This window comes from Mauremys mutica, chromosome 8 (genome assembly GCF_020497125.1).
Source record: "Mauremys mutica isolate MM-2020 ecotype Southern chromosome 8, ASM2049712v1, whole genome shotgun sequence".
NCBI lineage: Eukaryota > Metazoa > Chordata > Testudines > Geoemydidae > Mauremys > Mauremys mutica.
Genome location: NC_059079.1, coordinates 49,211,260 through 49,231,982, shown reverse-complemented (window position 1 = coordinate 49,231,982; position 20,723 = coordinate 49,211,260). Strand labels below are relative to the sequence as shown.

The 20,723-nt window shown below is 39.1% G+C and overlaps 1 long non-coding RNA gene across 2 annotated transcripts in view; it reads right to left on the bottom strand.

Moving 5' to 3' along the window:
* The window catches only part of LOC123376656, a 30,063-nt gene extending 9,915 nt beyond the window's left edge, over positions 1-20,148 (bottom strand). For both annotated transcript variants that reach the window (XR_006581870.1, XR_006581869.1), the window contains exons 1-2: positions 20,104-20,148; positions 1,094-1,207 (exon numbers count right to left, since the gene is read on the bottom strand). This is a non-coding gene — a long non-coding RNA (uncharacterized LOC123376656). The remainder of the gene's footprint in view (positions 1-1,093; positions 1,208-20,103) is intronic.
* Between the last annotated feature and the right edge of the window lie 575 nt (positions 20,149-20,723).

Genomic DNA, 20,723 nt, shown 5'->3' with positions numbered 1-20,723 from the left:
TCCTTGACAATGCAGCGGTGTGGCAGTGCGAAGATTCACCGGCACAGCCCCTCCTGCTGGTCGTCCAGGGAATTGGCATTTCCAGCCTCCAAAGTGCCCTCTGCAGGCCAGTGTCCCACTTGCGGATGGGCCCGGGTCCCTCCTGGTCCCCGGTGCCCCTTTCAGGCTGGGGTACTGCCCCCTGGTAGTACCCCCACAAATCTGGATCTCCCCGGGGAACCCTCAACCACCTATCCCCACCTCCCCTCAGTCTATGGCTACTGCCAGTCTCAATCTAGCCCCCATTCACTGAGGCAGACTGCAGTGTAAATGCCACTCATCACTGGCAAGGGGGGTTGGACCTGCTGCCTCTGCCTACGTTTGGGCTGCCCTCTGCAACCCCAGTACCTTTCTCTGGCCTTTAACAAGGCCTGCAGCCTGGGGGGTTTCTAGGCTGGTGCTCCCCAACTCCTCTAACCTTCCCCCAACCCTGCTCCAGTCTCGGTACCCTGCTTAGCTCCTAGCAGCCAGGCCCATCCCTCTCCACATCTAGAGAGAGAGTGTCTGTGTGCTCCTGGCCCACTGCCCTCTTATAAGGGCCAGCTGGGCCCTGATTGGGGTGTGGCCACATCTGTGGCTGGTTCCCCGATCAGCTGAGGTGCACTGCTTTTCCTAGCAGCAGCCCTCTCACAGCCTCAGCCCTCTCCCAGGGCTGATTTGAGCCTTTTAAGGCAGGAGCGGGTGACCACCCTGCTACAAGCAGCCTTGGGGCCCGCCCACTTCCCGGAAACCCAATAGGTACAAGCGGCCTTGGGCAATGGTGCACTCGGGTCCCTCCTGTTCTCAGCCTGTGGTACACAATAGTTTAGTCTTCCGAGTTCTGTAACACGTTGGTTCAATTTTGGTTGTTGGACGTGGTGTGGGGATGGCTGGATGGAGTTTAGTGGCTTGTAAAATACAGGTGGGATCAGACTAGATGATCTGGGGATTCCACATTTGGCCATAAACTGTGACAGTTTTCTGTAGCCTGTGTCTAAAATAATTAGCACTACATGTTGTATCAATAAAATAAATAACTGAAACTGAAAAATCCCCTCCACAGTATGAGACTCACCAGGGCTGTACTGAGGCAAAGAGCCAGTTGGGGCTCAGACAGTCCTGCACTGACCTGGCAATTCATCTTCCCATTTCAATTGAGTTTTTTTCATCACGGGGCTACGCTCCCTTCCTGCAATGAGAGTAAAATGAGATGTAGTTTACAACCTGTCTCTTCTTTATATCTTATGGCTTAGATATTAGAGGGGATCCAGAAATAATTGCAATGAATAATGAAAACACTCAAAACATGTTTTTGTTGAGATTGTGTCTTCCATTGTGTTTTATCAAGATTTTAACGCTCAAAGAAGTTCATTTCTAAGTGAAAGTAAATAGAGCTAGGTAAAAACTTGGAGGAAAAACTATTAATGAAAATGTTACCGGATACTTGTTTTCTGCTGAAATTTCAACTGAAAATTTTATTGAAAAATCAAATTTCATCCATTTCCAAAAAGAAAGTCATTGGAAGCAAAAAGTGGCTTTGAAATGTCAAAATCCAAGGTCTGGAATTCACAGTTCAAATTTCAAAATTGTCCATATGTCCAAAATAGCTAGTTTGTGAAGTCACACAGAAATGCACATTCAGAGGGATGCAAACGCACCTGGAAAAAGTAAATGGAAAATATTTTCCATTTGAAAATCTGCCTTAAAAAGTTACAGCAGTATCACTCAACTCATCTTCCTGTGTGTGTAGAGCCTGATCCAAAGCTCTCTTTGTCAATGAAAGTCTTTGCATTGCATTCAATGGGCTTTGAATCAGGGCCTTTGTTAATTTTGCTTTCATGTTTCAGTTGGAGACTACATCAGCACTAATCAAGGAGAAGGCAGGATTATTAGCATCAGCTGAGCTTTTCATTTTTAGAATGGATTTTTTTTTTAGTAGAGTCTGATTTCAAACACTTGTTAGGTTCAGGTATCCCACATGTCAGTACATAGCACCTGCTGATAATTATTGTACATCTGTAAATTAGAGTAACGTGTTGGAGCACAGCCATACCATACAATAAAAACAGTTCAAAGGATATTCCTTACCAAGGTTGTGACAGTAGTTTCAAAAATATTTTTTAAAAAAGTATCATTCATTGGAACATTTTTGCCAACAGTGAGCGTACTGCTGTACATTAAATTCTTGATTATTGATGTGGTGTGCCATGGTGGAGGAAGATAATAAAGTTTATTAACTGTATACTGAAGCAGTGAAGTTCACGATAAATAAAGTGGAACCTCTTATCTTAGAAGAATATGAAAATCTTATTTTCCTTTGTACTTAAAGAAATGACATCAATAAATAATGTGTAGCACACTATTGTTTATGCTGAAAATAGTTCAACAGTAAAAATGACCTATTCTCCTGCCTGAGATTAGATTTCAGCTTGGTTTTGTGTTCCTAATGTGACTTTATCACATTTCAATGACTTTTAAGCTGTTGCAAAGGTGAGGTATTCCATTATTGAAAGTACTTACACTGATTGTAAAGCAATTACATTATTTCAATCTAATATCATTGTATCTTAATCTAACGCTCTTGTAACCCTTTTACGCACCCAAACTACTTTGTATATGGTGCCTTCTTTCCTGCTGAATAGAGAGTGATTATTTGTGGTTCAGGAAAAGGTCTATTAGATTGATTGACATATAAAAGCAGGACAATAAATGAAAAACTGAAGGGTTTTTTTTGTTGTGGTCCTTGTTGAGGGTCACCACTGCTTCAGAGATGAATTTAACCATAACATTTGTAGTACCTGCATGTAGAGATTTTTTTCAAGCTTGTAAAACCATAGCTAACTTTTATTATGGCTCAAGATCAAAAACCCCTTATTTGCTGATTCTATCATTTCACTTCCTATCTTATGCCTCAGCAGGATCTATTAGGAAAGCAAAATCAATAAGGTCTAAGTATTCTTGGATTGAGATGGGTTAGAATTGGTCAGAAAGAATACAGCGAGAGAAAGCAGCCTTAAGAATAAAGAAAGAGTTGGGAGTAATTCTGACAAGCAGTTATAAAAGAATGGTGGGTGAGGTAGAGACTCATCATAGTTCCAAATTAACAACACTGGAGGGAATAAGGAAGGAGTCATCTTATTAAAATTGTTTATTTCATTGCTATTGCAAGCAGGTAGTAATCAGGACATGGGCCCAAGCGTCAAAGTTCAGATATAGATCCATATCTGGACCCATCAGTAGTAACAATTAACATAAAAAAGGATATGCTAACTGTGGGGTTGTGACTTTAAGCCATAGCCTTGCTATCATGGGGAGCAGAGATGCATTGGACAGGTAATAGCTCCTCATGACATTATACAATGTATCCAGAAGTGTTTGATGAACATCACCCACCATTAAACCATGTTACAGGATATAGAATTCTATGCAGCTAGGCTTGGAAGGCTTTGATTTGTATTGGTAAACGTGGATTTCTTCATGCACACAAAAATCAATGAAAAAATATTTCCACCAATGATAATCAACATTTACAGACAGGCAAAGTAATAAAAATGCTGCTTGAGAACTTATTACATTCAAAACCCAGTGATTTAGACTTTTGAGTTAGTCTAGCAAATGTATTGTGAAAATAGGCATGATTTGTTGATTTAAGGATATTTATTTTTGATATTTTGATGTGATGTTGACAACTTGAGTTTTAACAGTTTATGCAGCTTTCACTTTTGGAATCTCAACCTCTACTGTCCTTAAATAATTGTCTGACCATCCCATAATTTTGTGTATCTGTGAAAATTTAAATCAGTCTTAAAAAGCTTAAAAATAAACATTGATACTAGCTATCACAATTACCCCCTCTCAAAAAAAAATAAATTCTTCCAAACCCCATGCCAGCTCAAGTGTGATTGTTATAGTGGAGGGAGCAGAAACATTCCTTGGCATCCTCTGAAGTTATTTTTAATCAACAATTTTTCAGACCCCTCGGCAACAATGACTAAGGCTTCTAGGCACTAGTATTAATAATAATAATCAAAAACCCAGGATGCCACTGTGCTAGGCACTGTACAAAAGTGTTCAAGTTTTTTTATTAGTAGGACAAAAGGGATGCCAAATACAAAGAAAGCAAATGTTAACTTTTTATTCAGAACAGCTTTTTAGTGTGTCAGACTCCCTAGCGACTAAAAAAGCAAATCTGCCTCTCTGCAGGCAGAGATTGCCTGAATACATAGCTAGGAGATATGGGGGGAAGCATAGGCTCTGGCGACGGAGGATAGGAGGGCTTTTTGAGCACTAATAAATATCTGTGCTTTTCTGATGCCACTTATGGTGTGGGAGAGCTCTATATTTTCTTATATGGGCTTTAGCTTACATCAAAATATTGGAGCCAGGCCCTTTGTGGTACCTGAGCACCAATATGTGTCTTCAAAGTAACCATCTTTTACTAGCTGAGAATTCCCTTTCAAAGGGGAGCTCTCAGCTGGCCAGAGACTAGACACCCAGCAGCTGTACTACAGCTACCATTCACGAGGCATGATGGGTATGTCAGAAGAGGGAAGAGATGTGGCCAGACCTCACCATGCTCCAGCAATGCTCACACTGTGCTTCTGCCATAGGGTATCTATAAAAACTGTAGCCAGCTGACATAAGTCAGAGCAGAACTTTCTTTCCCTTAATACAGAGGTTCTCAAACTGGAGGGTGCAGAATGTATTCTATGGGGCATGAGATGCTTTGAGTGGGGCAAAACTTACTGTGCACATTTTACTCACAGTGGGGAATGACTAGCAAAGCTGGTTCCTCCAGACATATCAGGTCCTCGGATGCCACTGTGCATTTGTCTCTAGATGGCACTGTGCATGTTTATGGATTTCTATTAAGCTTGCATAGCATTATACAAAGTTGTTGTCATGTGTACGTTAATCCATTTATTCCAACGTGGTGTGCACATTTAATTGTAAGCATGGACCACAATCACAGTTTTGCTTTTGCTCTTATTATAATGGATTGTTGGCTCATCTGTGTAACAGAAAATAAGCCAACTCCAGTGAAAAAACAAAGAAGCTGAAATTGATTCAAGTGAAGCACCACTGCATATATTGGTATACGTACTTGTGTGGTGGGGGTAGGAGGCGTAAACTAGTACAGACACAAAGAAGGTGGGTGCAATAAAATAAGTTTGAGAACCTCAGTACTGCTTTAATAAATGCTGAGGTTCAGGGTGCTGCAGGTCTGCCATGAGAATCAAAGAGTTGTAACTGGCTCCCTGATGCCCCCCTGCTGTGACAGAGAATCTGGGCCACTAGTTTCAATCAGATTTTACCCTCTGTGGCAGGGGCAAGCAACCTACGGCACACGTACCAAAGGCGGCATGCAAGCTGATTTTCAGTGGCACTCACACTGCCCAGGTCCTGGCCACCGGTCCGGAGGGCTCTGCATTTTAATTTAATTTTAAATGAAGCTTCTTAAAAATTTTAAAAAACTTATTTACTTTACGTACAGCAATAGTTTAGTTATATATTATGAATTATAGAAAGAGACCTTTTAAAAATGTTAAAATGTATTACTGGCACGCAAAACCTTAAATTAGAATGAATAAATGAAGAATAGGCACACCACTTCTGAAAGGTTGCCGACCCCTGCTATACGGTATTGTAGGGTTGGTTGTGTTGTGTGAAACCCTGAACATATGGTGATGAGAAGCAGGATGTCACAGCGGCTGCTGTTGCTCTTTCTGTTGTTTGCAGAGTTGTAATTTTCAGATCTTGTTCTGCAGAGAACACACTTCATCCATAGTTTTCAGATATAAGTCACTGGAACCATAGACATTGCAGGCCCTGTATTCTCAAAACTGACAGTCTAAAGTTAGGTTACAAATTCTGCAATTAGGCACATAAAGGTGGAATTAGGCACCTAATTGTAGACACTGTCTTGAAAATCTTGACCTGGTGCTAGTTTGGTTACATAATGACATGGTCAAGTGTCCTGTCCTGTCAGTGCCTGTATGAAGAACGTACTATTAAGGCTAAAATTTTGTCACAGATATTTTTAGTAAAAGTCACGGACAGGTCACAAGCAATGCAGGTCCCCACACAGCCTGCAGTGGTGCAGCTGTGCAGCAGCTAGGAGCTCTGGGGCCCCCCACCCCTGCTGTAGACCACCGCCCACCCACAGTGGTCAGGAGCTGTGGGGTACCCCCACTCCCTGCGGTGGCTTGGAGCTCTGGGGCCATCAGAGGCAACGGGGGTATCCCTCAGTTCCTGACTGCCGCAGGCTGAAGTCACGAAGGTCGCTGGAAGTCATGGATTCTGTGACTTCCACAACCTCCATGACTAAATTGTAGCCTTATTTACTATCAATCAGCTACACTTGGTACAGTACTGGCATTGGTACAGTAAAAATATACGTACATTTAACAGCAAAAGACCCTGCTGTGTGACGAGTCAATGATACTTAATAGGAGAGGAAATGTAATGGGTTTTGGATCAGGCCCTAAATACAAATCTAATTTGGAGAAAATAAAATGACAGACCTTTATTATGACTTGTGTAGCTAAGTAACTGAAATGAGGAGGTGTCTTTGTATGTTCTGTGTACTGCACCTTTAAATGTTGAGTTTCTTCCTGCCTGCTGCAGAGGTAGCCAAGAGACACCTGCCACTTTGTGTTTCATTTCAGATACAGAATGTTGCCATTTGTCAGTGCATTTTTCTCTCTGTCACCATACATTTTTTCTTGGTTTTATTTAATTCTCATCTAGAATGCGAAATACTTGTTTTTCTCTTTGTGCGTGGGGAAAATAACATCTTGCTTCTCTGCAAAAACCTCTCTGTTTCCATCTGACTTCCAGCCTATCTTCAGACTTCATCATAGCCGTGTGAGCACTTGTGGCGTGAATATTCACAAATGTATGCTTATCAAACATATAGTTGAACCTTTTTCTCTTTAAAAACATTTTCTGGAACAAAATTTTACTTGCCTGAACAATTATGGATAGTGAATAAAGGGTATCTCAAATATCATCAAGATGAATTCACTGGTTTTAGTGAAAAGAATATTTGCAAATACTTAAAAGAAACCTCTCAGTCATTTCCAGCCCTATATATGCCTGCTTATTTTAAAATAGCTACATCATAATCATGTTGGAATATAAACTAAAATATTGAGGTTTTTTTAAACTGCTATTGCCAAGGAAGCATTTTTCTTTTTTCCAGAAGATGTGGCTCTAATATCTAAACCTTTAACCTTGCTTCACCTGAAAATAATTGAAACTCTTCAAAAGATGACAGTATTTGAATGGTATTTCATGTAAAAGTTTGTGTTAAGGTCAGAAAATGTGGCTGGAATTTTCCCAGCATAGAGCATAACTGAGGAAATGCCAACTTGTCACCTACCTTCCTTCAGGTACATTTTTGTCATGGGCCAGATTTAAAGTCTTCAGACTAAGTTCTATTCTGATTTACACCAATGTATGGAGTAACTCCTTCAACTGAATTGACTTGAGTGACTCTGGTGTAAATACAAGCAATTCTGGGTATGTCTGCATTGCAATTATGAGGTTTGATTGCAGCTTGTGTAGATATACCTGAGCTAGGTTTAATCTAGTTAGTTTGGGTTCTCAGCATAGTTTGGGGCTGGCTTGCACAGCCTATGTCTCTGCAGCTTCACTGATCTGTGACCAAAGCTAGCTGGATTAAAGCTAGCTCAGGTACGTCTACACGAGCTCCAGTCACACCCCATGACTGCAGTCTACACATTCCTTCAGAAACACTAATGGTATGTTTTTATACCCTAATTGTTTAGTATAGGCAAACCATTGCTCAATCTATATTCCTGAAACCAAATGTAGGCCTTAAACATTCTATCCAACATGTCTATGATTATTTATAATATGTTTACATTGTCTGAGTGCCAAGACATTTGATAGAAAATGTAGAGTGATTTATATCAGTTCAATATGCTAAAGATACAATTTAATTGCCCTTAAATACACAGATAATCTTTTCTCGTCTATGAAACTCTCTTGAGATGAATGACACAAGCAGAGAATTCACTTGTCCATCAGTCAATGCTGTGCTGTGCTCAAAAGTGGGGGAAGGGAGGGGAAGGACGGGAAGGGCAGTGACGGGGGCAGTCCTGATCCATATGCATCATTCAGGATCAATATTAATGTTGTGGAGACAGAACATCATAACTCTGAGGGAAGTAATCAAATTAATATTATAGCTCCAATGGTACTAGATTAGAGATGAGCCATGCAATGTTTTCAGGATACTACTGCCAGATCCACAGTGTCACCTCCAACACAATACTTACATATATGAACTAGTGCAAAGGAAAGTGAACATCAAGGACGCAATCACTTGAGGATGAATTCAGGAAGCCCATATTTTGCATACAGGGCAACCTGGAAGAAAGCATTGACCTGTTTGTGTGAGAAGCCAAAAGGTAGTCAAGAGTGGGAATATTTGGAAGTAGATTAGGAGTGTTATGAAGCAAGACAACCTCAGCTAGAGACAGATTGTCACTTAGTTCAGTGGGTCTACTTGTCTACCAGCTCAGTACTGTGACTTAAAGCATTCACAGTCTGGCCCACAGATCTTAGAAGATGGAAAGATATTCACCAGTATGCGAGAGAAGTAACAATAAACTTTTGCTCTTTACAAGTGGTTGGTGTTTCCTTGTTTTGCAGCAGTAGTGCATTGTTGTTACATTCCCTTCCTGAGAAAGGAGCGCATCATTTAAATCTTCAATGTGCATCATTCTAATTTCCTCAGCTAGCCTCATTTATTACAGACTTATAAGAACTTCTGTATAATGTAACCTAATATTCTTTTTGCTTTGAACAGTAGTAGTGAGATGAACAGCCCTTTTTGGGAGCATATGTGTGGTATGTTTTGATGATGCAACTTTAAATAGTGCAGCAGGAATTACACTAAACTTTAGACTGGGGAATTCAATCAATATTTTATCATAGGCTTCTTGTCTGCAGAGCAAAGTAGTAAACGTAGCCTGCCTTTTTTTTTCTTTTTTTTTCTTTTTTTTTTTTTAAATAATATGGTGGATTTTGTTCTTTTAAGGATTGAGCAGATGGGATTAGACTGGGATGCATGTGCCAATTCTTTTCTTCCTCAAAGTTTATTTCTTCAGTGTCAGCATGACTGATACAGCTGGATTCTATACTAAACTCTTTACTAGATAACCTACGTTTTCTCTTACAAATGAAAATTTGTTTCATGTTCATGAAAATATACTCATTCATCATATGCATATGTAGTTAGTGGGTGCTTTTAAAAGATAGATATGGTACAATGATATCAACGCTGCTATAATATTTCCTATATTTAGCACATATACCACTGTGTGCCTGTTAAGTATACTTTGTAAGGACATGTGTTGCACGTACATATGCAGGTAGTGGCACTGTTCGAGAGTATACAGTTGTGATTGCTTCAGTATGAACCTCTATTTCAATAGGCTTATCGTGGATAAGCAGAGGACATGAATAGAGAATTATCCATGCTTCTACTGGAATAAGTACATGTGACCAGCTCTTCAGAAAAATGTTACTTATTATACCTTAATGGAATTTCTAATGGATATAGGAAAAGGTCAGGAATCAGGAGAATGCTGGTATGAATCAGGGCCTTGCATAGTACCTATTATGGTGGTGTCATTTATATATTTGTAAAATTTAAGGCACTAGTCATCTCTGATTTACAAGAGAGTCGGGGACACGTGAAAGGAACCACCTTCTCCACCCACATGAGAGCGAAGACTTTTGGTGTGGTACAGCGGATGGGGCTCTTGAACAGAACTCAAAATACCTCAATCCTGTTCCCAGCTCTGCCACTGACCAGCTTTCCAGCCTCAGGAAATCACTTGATCTCTTAGTACTTCTGTTTTCCTTTCTGAAATTTATCTGTCTTGTCCCTTTGGGTTGTAAGTTTTCCAGGGCAGGAGTTGTCTTATATGTGTGCAGTGCCTAGCACAGTGTGGGCCTTTAGACACTATTGTGTATACAAATAAATAACAACCGCTGTGGTGGATGTTAGAGACACAAGATGTGTGAGATAATATCTTTTATTGGATCACCTTCTGTTGGTGAGAGAGAGAGACACATTTCTGAGCCACTCAGAGCTCTTCTTCAGGTCTGGGTGGAGCCTGGGGCAGCATGCATGGAACAGTCCCTGAAAGGAAAGATCAGGAATCAGGAAACTCTGGGTTCCTGTTAAGACTGTCTAGGTTACAGGTGCTGTAGTGGGTATTATATAGTAACCTAGATAGCTTTAATAGGGACTCAGATTCTCCTTATTCCTGACCTTTCCCTTCAGGCATTGTTCCCTCCATGATGCTCCAGGCTCCACAATGATGCATGGATTCTGAGAGAGGTGGGTTTTATCCTGTGCTTAATTTCTAATGAAAGAGGTGCCTGGGGCTCAAGCAATTTTGTTTTACTTTCATAACGGATGGTGCAAGCCTAGAGGTGCTGGGGCTATGAACTACCAAGCCTAGAAATGCCAGGGATCAGCCCTGGCAAGCACTAGCATAAATTAAGCACTGTTTTTGTCAGTTTATAAAGGATCATGCAGTCTGCAATTGCCGACCTCATGGAGTGACCATATCTGCTCAGCATCACATGCTTAGTCCCTCAGCATCACGTGCTTAGTCAATGACGTAACACATTGCCCCACTTAGAGCTGTGGCTAAATGCCACAATGTTGCTTTTTTATTATAATTGAACTTCTGACAGATTTTTTAAAAACGATTCCTACTCATCACAGTTTATTCTTATACCCTTTTGCAGTGTGATCAGTCTACATGCAATATAGCCTTAGGGTTCTTCTGCCACTACCATTTTCTCTTTGTCTTCATGTCACCTAAAGTGAACTCATGGCCCATTGTTTCTGTCCGGATAGGCTAGACAAATTAGATGATATATTTCAGAGTACACTGTAGGTTAAGTTACCACCATTTCCTGGTCAGTCTATCAAACAGGCTTAATGTGCTTCATGTATTTTTCTATTTGCATACCGATGAGACCAGTTGTGGTCATACACAAATACAGAAAGTTCCACTTTAGCAACATACACAATAAATGGACTAGCTCTACTGAAAGAATTATTAATTTGCACTGATGTTTTTAAATTGTAATGGATTTTTAACAAGAAGAATGCTGATTAATTATGTAATATTTCCCTTTGCCACTTGGTCACATATGATTGAAACTGATAAAAATAAAAGGCCAAGGACAGTATATGTACAATACGTGTCCCACGTATCTGCTTTTTTTTCTGCCTCATGTGTTGTGTGTAGACGTGTTTCTTATATTTCTTATATATGTCTTTCTTCTGAACTAACACAATCCTGTGTTAGGATTCTAATCCTTAAGGGTATTAAATAAAATATCTTTACTGACACAGCAGTGAAACTACTTGTAAAGTGTCTCTCTCCTTTCTCTTCTCCCTCCTCCTCCCCACATGTGTGCGCATACACTTTCTCTCTCTCTCTTTTTCTCCCCAGGTTGTTGGCCTTAGGTTCATTCCTATTCCCCCTAAAGTTGGTTTTGCTTTGACGGATATTGTTCCGTATTATCTCTTTTCTCAGCTGCAGTTTTGAAAAACCAAGAGTCAAACCTTTTAGTCCAGGTCATTGGTCCTATCTTGAAAATACTGATGCACAGCTTACACTGTTCCACAAGAGTTAGAACCTTCAGGCCTTACTAGCATGAGTCCTGTTTGGGCCATTTGCATAAGGATGACTAAAATAAACAAACAAACAAAAGATTGCATGATCTTTCCTTAAGCTTGCCTTTATTAATCTATAAGATCCTGAGTCAAACAGGTGCTGAGTCTCTGTTGTATCCTGTGAATTCACTAGAAGTCAATGAGTTCTGGGAATAGAGGAACTCAGGATAAGTTTGAAATTTACTTGATTCATTTCTCATTTTGGCATTCTGGGATTAATCTTACACTCTAGCAACTAGCTTCTCTCTTGTTGCTCCCTACAACCTTTGTGGTGTTTCAGCTATGATGGAGTTCAAATAGCAATTAACTAAAAAAAAGAGGATTTTTCCCCGTTGGCCTAAACAAATACTACAAAACAACTTCCACTAGTATTTCTTTACCTGTAGGCAAACTGACTTCAATCCCATTCACACTCCTTTTGTGTTTATTTTATGTGAATATTCTAGAAAATGAGGTTTTTTTTCCTGAGATGAATGTTCACCATAATACTGAATTTCAGATGAATATTTTCCAAAATCATAAAAAACTTATATTGAACTTTCTGGGAGTTCTTAGAGTTATAGTTATCCAATCAGAGGAAAAACATACCACATGACCTATTTATACAATCAAAATTAACCACCACAGCTTTAAATATTAAGTCTCTCAAAATTTGTTCTCACAATTATCAAAAACTATTCACCAAATGATTGTCATAAATAATTCTGAACTATAAATTGCACATTATTATATTATTTGCGGACAACTTGAAAACAGGTGATATTTGCTATTAATTATTTGAACAGCCTAATCTTTAGTAATTTAAATTACTGTTTGGGGCTACCTACAATAGGTGAAATCAGCAAACCTAAAGAACCACATGGTATAGTGTGCACTTGTTGCAAATATATTAGCATATTTTGATGTGTGTGTTATCTACAAGTCTGCAGCAGGCTAGCAGTGATGCAGTAAGTATTAATGATAAAAATTATATGAAACCCAAAGGGACAGGAAGAGGTTCTTGGTGGGATGACACAAACAAGTGCAACCTTTCAACACGGCAGTTATTTTTCTTTTTTCCTAAATGTCTTCATGGAAATGGTTCTTTAAATAGCAATATGTGTATGAAGAGAGGTTCCGAGCATATTCACATGCCAGACAGAGGAGCTATGGTTATTTTCTCAACATTGCATGTGAACAAAAGAAGTCTGATGCTTTGGAATGTCTGAATGTCAAAATGCAGCATGTCATTTAGGGGCTAGATAACTGGCAAAAGTGATACGGTGTTGCAAAAGTGTCAAAGGAATTTGACAGATCCCCTTTGTTTAAGCATGGTTTGTACTAAAAAACAATGCCACATTCTATAAAGCTAGGAGTTATGTTCTTCATTATTACAGCAGCTCTGGAGTAGTTTGTAATTACGAAGTTTATAAAAGGCTATTTTGAGATTATTTTTCAGTACATACACAAGTCTATTAAATTTATCCTTTTATCTAGAATTTATTTTTAAACACAGTGAAAGGAACATATATAGTGCTCAGTCCCATCATATTCTGGGACACTTCAGTATCTTTTTTTAAATGGCAAAAGTAAGAGTTCTTCCCCCAAGCTTCTTTCATCCTACAGAATTGATTTTGAATGCTTGGAGAGGCCCATATTGTCTGAAGAAGAAACCCGAGGCGATGAAATTACCTTTGGGGTAAGTTTGTTGATGCTGGCATTGAACAACAAGCTCAGGAATCATTTTTACACTTGAGTAACATTTAACTGCTGCTGTTATCAGACGTTCTGCAGGTCCCATCATGCAAATGCTCAGGTGTAAAGGATATATAGAACAGATATGCTTTGAATGACTAGTATACTGATTTTCTTCTGGCCCTCATAAAATTAGAAAAGCTATCCACCTCTGTTTATCCCAAAATAAGTAAAGGAAATAAGAAAATGGTTCACATCATGTGAGACACTTTATCTAAGGACCTGCATATCAGCCAAGGTCAGGTATTCCCCTCCTCCAAAATAGAAACTCAAATGACTAAATGAGGCCTGGTCTACACTAAGAAGGGGGTTCGAATTAGGGTACGCAAATTCAGCTACGTGAATAGCGTAGCTGAATTCGAAGTACCCTAATTCGAACAACTCACCCGTCCACACGCGGCGGGGTCGAACTCCGCGGCTCCCCCGTCGACTCCGCCAACTCCTTCTGCCTAGGTGGAGTACCGGAGTCAACCGCGGCGCTTCCGGAGTTCGAACTATCGCGTCTAGATCAGACGCGATAGTTCGAACTCCAAAAAGTCGAACTCTCCGCGTCGAACCGGCAGGTAAGTGTAGACGTACCCTGAGAGTATTATAATGCATTGTAGTTGTAGCTGTGTCTGTCACAGGATATCAGAAAGAGAAGGCATTGCTAATCAGCTAGGCAAAAATATCTCATAATCTGTATATAGATAAAACTTTTCTCCCTTCCAAACTAGCTGAAAAGAACTTGAAGTTACCAAGTAAGTGTGACAGCCTGTTTTCTTATGCAAAGTGACCCATTGCACTTTGTGAATGGATCAAGAGATGGACAGGGAAGCTTCAAGTTAAAAAAAAAAATACTGGCTGTAAAATTGAAGGTCAAATTAGACAAACTACCCCAAGCCATGTTTTCATCCCAGAGAATGGACTATATATTGTTTTCCCTATAAATCAAATATACCACAAATAATCTGTCTTTCACACCACATTAAAATCTGCATATTTGTTTGACTTGTGAGTCAGATCTACATCCTTCTATATGTGGAAAATGTCTATTGCAAGTCCTAATTAACGCAAAATGCTTATGTATAATCAAAGAATGTGTGGAGTGTGTCCTCCAGATTTAGACATTTATAAGGAATTCATTGGTTTTCATTGCAAATAATTGTTGCACACTATGGGTATTAGAAATTGTCTGGTAAAGGAAGAAAAAATGTTAAAAGATATAAACCAGAGTATAACTTTGGTATATTAAAATAAATTGCTTAAACTGATAATAGGGGCTAATAATGAAATACAATCCTTGAAATAAATCAAATTTAAAAAGCCCCTGATAAGAAAAGGATTGAAGAAATCTGTTACACATCAGCACCATTTACTGGATACCAATGGAAATAGCAAAGAGACTGAAAGAGCTAAAACCTAAGCACTCACTTGGCATGTGTCCGATTGGAATAAGAGGGTGGCCCTGAAATGAGGGTATATAAACTCAAGTCACTAGGTGCTCAGGAGAATTGACTGAACACAACAAGCAGCTCAAGATTGTGTGGCTGATGCCTGGACCAGCCATGTGGAAAGGACTCTTCCCTCCATCCCAGAGTTAAGAGGATAAGAAAACATTTCAAAGATTGTATTTCCCCTTCTGTTCTTTAATATACTTAACTGTAGGTTATCTTGCTGAGATTACACTCTCTAGTGAGATCTCAACCAACCATATTTTAGATTTAAATTTCTGTATAAATCCAAGCAAATTGTCCTGAGAGAGATTGAAAATACTAACTTTAAACAATTGCTTTTAATATTCTAAACTTGTCCCTTTTGGATCAATCTGTCAAAAGTAAGTAACCACACTCTTCAAAGCACCTGAAAAGACAAGTGCACCCTGGCAAATGTGATAAATGTGTTCAGTATTAAAGAACTGAGAACTAATTATCATAAGTAGATATTGGTAATTTTCATTGTTCCTTGGTATGACTGCTGAGCCTCAACTGTAGTCTCTGATAATTGTTTGCAAGACTGTATTATGTATGTTGTACACCCAATTGGTTGTGTCTACACTTGGGTGGTGAACTGTTGATTATATATATATATGTGGTTCTGGGTGAATAATAAATTGTTGGTTCATTAAGAGTAAGCAAGTGTCATGAATTAAGAAATACTGTTCAAATTAAAAAATGACCCAAAAAGAACCTAGGGTTGAAACTAGTAAACTAATCCTCCCTGGACCCAATAAAAAGAGATTATTCTACTGGATTCTACTATATATGACAAACCTAGTAGGTTAGATTTCACCTGTAAAATTTATAAATTGACCTCCTTTCAAGTTTACATAATCACTTTAATCACACATTTGCCAATTTGCAGAATCTGGGCCTATACTTATATACTATGCTATGGCTTACAGTGCCATAGTTATATGTGTGAGGTAGTTGATGAATTTTTTGAAGAGAAAATCACCTGTTTTTTTTACCATGCCAATGTTTTTAATAAAACAATCAGAGAAAGAGGAAAACAGAAAAGATCTGAAATTAGATTAAATTGTATCTTTGGAAGGGTCTGGGGGTGTCCTCGTGAATTTGATAAATTCAGGTTGGCCTGGTTCAATAGTACTCATGACTTGTATGTGTTTCTATGGATTTGGGTAGGGTATATGTGCCAGTGTTGGCAATCATTTGGTGGGTTTTAATTTTAATGTTCTAGTTATAATTTTCATCACAGCATTGAGCTGAACATATGAATCTTTGGATGGTATGAGCTTCCTCACCTAGACTGGTGTGTCATATTCAGCCGTCAAGTATACCAGTGCTAGAGTCACTGTTTGAAGTATGTTAGCATTGGAAACCCATGTTGTGGCCATGAGTTTTCGGACAAAGCTGGTCCTTGCTTTTACCTTTCCACTTGTCTTGTTACATTCAAATACTTCAGACAGGCTCAGTTCAGATCCATTAACCACAAAAGGTGATAAAGTGGCTTCTAGGCAGCTTTGTTTATGGCATAGGCTATTACCAAGAATTTGGAAGCACTGGGGTAGAGTTTCCTGTACTGAAAGTATTCCACCATTACCGTGAGGCTGCTGGAAAGAATGTTTCCAGTGGTGGTAGAACTGAGTGAAAATAGATACAAGAAAAGCACTTTCGGGCAAGGACTGTCCCTCACTCTGTGTTTGTACATTGCTGGCAGAGGGACCCCAAAGTACTACTGTAAAACTACTACTAATGAAGTGTGAAGGTTGCATTGAGTCTGTCATTTTCCACAAGATATTCATAATCCCTCCTTTTCAAAAGCAAAAGGAAATGTGCCATTTTTAACAGTTAGCCATCTGTAAATGGCAGTTTAGATGACATTATGGCTTGCACATAAGTCTGTTACAATTATGATTTATCCTCTCATGCTTTCTTTGCTACTGACAGGTTTATGTTGAGTGCATACATCATTTTTCACTGACCGAGGGCAGAGGCTTTTCTGGATATGCCTTTTAGCATCACTCTGGGAAGGATGTAGCCAGCCATTCCCCCTTAATCATGGGCTCATTAATTGATGCTTAATGACAAGGGTGATATAACTTTGTGAAATTTACATGGGCAACAAAAGAAACAGATAACTACAAAGCCACCAAATATTCAAAGAAAGAGCTGCTTTCTCCTTTACACAGTAAATGTACTTGAACTAAATTCAGATGTTGTAGTCTGGATTGAGTTCTCCCTTACCAGTTCTCACCAGTAATTCTATTTAAATGCGGCTAGTATAAAACAAGTGCAAGAAGAGAATCAGGCCGTCTCTCTTAGAGGTTCCTTAACACTTATGCTTTCCCTGTTCCTTTATTGTACATTGGTAATCTCTGTTTTGCTCAAACTGAAGTTTTTGAAATGTAATCAAAATAATAGTCATCGGAACCTTTCAGAAAGTTCCAACACTCTTGTCTGGTGGCATTCAACATGCACTGATCACAAGGGCATCTTGTTCAGATACCTCAAAAAGATAAACAATGAGCCAGAAATAGCCTCCTAGAGCCTTCTTTGAGTGTGGGTGGTAGGTGTTGGAGAGATAATGTAGACTGTAACTCATAATGTAAATATTACAAATAAAAATACACACCCTATTTCAAATATGCAGGATGATCAGGCCCTAATATAGTATAAAAAATTACAACAGGAACAAGCATCTAAAATAACTACTTAGAAAAAGTGGTGTGCAGTGGTAATACCAACCTGTACCATGTGAGCATTAATTGCATTCTGCACAGGGCAGGCCATGGAGGGGCAAGTGAGCAACAGCCTGCACATTATTCCATCTGTTCACAAAGTTGCTGCAAAAGCAACTGCAAACAGTCATAGGAAGCAATTAACCCAAGCTAGCAGAGGTAACACGATAAACCACGATGAGACTGGCAAGACTCCCACTTAGAAGCATGATTCTCTCACTTTGAGGCAAGGCAACAGACAGCATCTGCCCTTGCCCCAAAAGTGCATTCAGGCACCAATCCATTCCAGAAATTCCTGCGTAGAAGAGATGGCAGGGGTACACTATGAAGGTGATGCCAGTGGAAAGAAACAGTCAAATCTACAGCTGTTTGGCCTGTGAGGAGGAGACAGTTTGGTGATGTCAAGATGGCTGGAGGGGTAGGCAAGCCCACTCCTTTTCTACATCCTCCTTTACACCTGCCTTCTGTGATCAGCATCTCCGCTGCTCCAATTGCTATTGGCCTAATTTTGAAAGGCGATGAGTACCTTCTGCTCCCATGGACAGCACTCAGTAATTCTGAAAAACTAATTTGACCTAAGTTCCCTTCCTCTTGTTGTGAATATACATGATGAGAGAGAAGCATGTGGTGCAAAGGGGACTGTTTCCTTTATGGACTGTACTGTTCTCAGTTCAGTCTCCTCTGACTTCTCGTTTTGTCAGTTAACTGTCACCTTCTCCTTCACACCCAGGAAGTTTAGGCTGTATACAATTGGGAGGGAAGCTTCCCGCTGGCTGTATTAAGGAGCATAGCGGTGGGGATGAGTAAGAGCTGCACTGTCTGAAATACCTTGCAGAAGAGTTTAGTGTCTATTTATGTTTAGTTTAGTTTGGCACGTCGTACCTCCCCTTTTAATGGAATCTATACAAAAATGTGTGTGTTTTAGAAGAGAAAAAAATAAGCTGTTCTAGTGAGTTTAAGTATCAGAGAGGTAGCCGTGATAGTCTGGATCTGTAAAAGCAGCAAAGAGTCCTGTGGCACCTTATAGACTAACAGACGTTTTGGAGCATGAGCTTTCGTGGGTGAATACCCACTTCGTCGGATGCAATGACGAAGTGAGTTTGTTACTGTGCCTATATTATTGTTTCAGTTTATTTCCTCTGTCCTCATCCTGCAGTGATCTAAGTGCTGGTCTGACTCATGGCAGAAGAAAATAATAATCCTTTGCACTTCTCAATCAACTATCACTGTGGATGTTAGTGGGTTATACATGATTAAGCCTCACAATACTCTGTGAGGGAGATAGTATAGTATAGAATAGAGATTGGCCAACTGAAGTTTGAGATTTTGTAGCTTTATTCAGACCATGCTGACAATAACTAATTGCTTAAAATAAATTAAACATACAATTTTTGGATTTGTATTGCTCACATGCTTGAGTGCTAGTTATCATAACACCTTCTAATATACTTTGCACAGCTGCAAAGAGCACTGTAAGACATTTGGCTAGTATTCCATATATCTTGATTTTAGAAGTTGCAGCATCTATTCAATTTAATTACTTCCCCTTGCAGCATGTTACAGGTGTAACTACTTAAGAGAAGTGGTTAAAAATTGAATTCTGCTCCTCAGACAGTGTATTTTTAATGTATTTGTATCTTCTCTGTATAAATGCAAGAAAATCTTCTGTTTTAGTTGGATATAGTGGAAATAGTATGGTATGGGGTTGGTTCAGCATCCATTTTAGCATCCAGCAGAGCTCTTCAGCATATCTAGACATGAAAATTTTTAAATTCTTTATCTAAGGGATGTCTGAATGCACAGCTGTAAGTAGCTCAAAGGAACCCAATAGACCTGCAAATTGTCTAGCCAAGGTACCATGCATTTTAAACACAGGATTTTTTCACTCTTGCAGCCCATGTTTATTGCAAGCAGTTACTCAGGATTCATCTGCAGGGTACACTTTGCTAATGGGTATGAGTTTCTTTCTTGTTCACTTTTATTCTAATGGATTCCCTCCTCCAGTTCCTATGTGTCAGGCTTCTGATTTATTTAGATGATAATCTGATAGCAGCTCCCTGAGGAGAGAAACTGCCATGCCATATCATACTTTCAATCCACTTGCTCTCTGCCCTGTGGATTCTAATCAACAAAGCAAAGTCAGTTGCACTACCATACAGTTTACTAGACTTTCTAGCCACTTAATCATTTTACCCTTATAAACATGGAACCAACTTCATGCAAAAATATCAAAGTGTGTTAGAAATAACTTTGCTAGAATAAAAGATGCAGTGAAATGACTGCTGGGGGTAATATCTAGGAAAGTTTTTTAAAGTTGTTTTCTACTAAAAACTGGGAAAACATGCTTTATTTCAAAGAGAGTAGAGCATAGTTTTGATTTATTAATCTGTTTTATCACAGTAATTTCTATCATGGAGAGAAATGCCCATCCTACCTTACACATAATGGTTTCCCTTGCATCTGTCTTGCATTAGTCTGCAGACGATTTCATAAGAGCCTCAAACATTCCAGATTTTGCTATCTCTAACAGATCATTCTAAACTGTTTTTTGTTTGTTTGTTTGTTTTTGTTTGTTTTTTTAATCTCTTGGTGGGTATCACTCTGTGGAAATTAGAGATGAGTGAAATTTGAAGATCTTTATTCAAGTTTGGTTTTGTTAAATATCCCCAATTTTGGATGCTTACATGAGGCTGATCCAAACCTCTTGAGTCTGTAAAACTGGCCCAAAGTATTCTGAGAACAGTCTTGCTCTCTGTAATTCAATAAATCTTGTTCTGATGCTGACTCAAGTACAAAGATATATTAAAAACATAACAAATATATCCAGACACTTCAGAAACTCAAAAAGATTCCATTCTCTCTCTCTCTCTCTCTCTCTCTCTCTCTCTTTTAAAAACGTTCAGCAGTGTGGAAGAGTTTATTATGTCCAATCCAGCTTGTTTGTTACCAGTGGATATACTTACTGTGCAATCTTTAGTTAAATGACATATTTCATACAAATTTAATTCCAAAGCACTCTATGGAGTTACTGTAAATAACTGTGAGTGTACAAAG